A 1244-nucleotide genomic window follows, 5' to 3' on the forward strand; every position below is an offset into this window, starting at 1 on the left:
GCTTCCCAGATGAACATCTCATGCAAATCCAACAAACACCATGGTTTGCTGATATAGCAAACTACAAAGTAGGGAGAAAGATACCACAAGAATTCACTAAGCAACAAGTGAGGAAACTAATCAATGAAGCAAAGAAGTTCTTATGGGATGAACCCTATTTGTTCAGAAGATGCTCTGATGGAATAATCAGGAGATGTATTCCTGAAAGTGAAACAAAAGATATATTATGGCATTGCCATGGCTCAGCCTATGATGGACACTTTGGTCCAGAAAGAACAGCAGCAAAGATTCTACAAAGTGGTTTCTATTGGCCAACCATCTTCAAAGATGCCAGGGAGTTTGTCCACCAATGTAATGAATGTCAAAGAGCAGGAGGATTAACAAGAAGGAACGAAATGCCACAGAACTTCATTTTGGAAGTAGAATTGTTTGATCTTTGGGGCATTGATTTCATGGGACCCTTTCCTCCCTCCTATTCATTTAGATACATCTTGGTAGCAGTAGAATATGTTTCAAAATGGGTGGAAGCCATAGTCACAACTACCTGTGATGCACAAGTTGTCCTTCAATTCCTAAAGAAGCACGTTTTTACTAGATATGGGGTGCCCAAGGGTCTCATCAGTGATGGTGGTGGCCATTTTTGTAATAGACAAATGGAGAAGCTTCTCCACAAATATGGAGTTATTCACAAGGTAGCCACACCATATCATCCCCAAACTAATGGTCAAGCAGAATTAGCAAACAGGGAACTAAAGAAGATCCTAGAGAAAACAGTTGGTAGCACAAGAAAGGATTGGGCTAGGAAGTTGGAAGATGCACTTTGGGCATATAGAACAGCTTTTAAAACTCCTATTGGGAAGTCTCCATTTCAACTGTTATATGGCAAAGCCTGTCATCTCCCTGTAGAGCTTGAGCACAAAGCCTTTTGGGCCACTAAACTTCTAAATTTGGATTCTGAAGCAGCAGGAGAGAAAAGATTGTTGCAGCTGAATGAGCTAGATGAGTTTAGGCTAGAAGACTATGAAAATTCCAAGATATACAAGGAGAAAGCTAAGAAATGGCATGACAGGAAGATTTTGAAGAAAGAGTTCAAACCAGGACAACAAGTACTCTTGTATAATTCACGGCTCAAGATATTCCCTGGCAAGCTTAAGTCTAAATGGACTGGTCCATACTTGGTGACTAAGGTTTTTCCTTATGGGAACATTGAATTACTAGATGAAGCAACAAAGAATCAATTTACA

Source organism: Arachis duranensis, chromosome 4 (genome assembly GCF_000817695.3).
Source record: "Arachis duranensis cultivar V14167 chromosome 4, aradu.V14167.gnm2.J7QH, whole genome shotgun sequence".
Lineage (NCBI taxonomy): Eukaryota > Viridiplantae > Streptophyta > Magnoliopsida > Fabales > Fabaceae > Arachis > Arachis duranensis.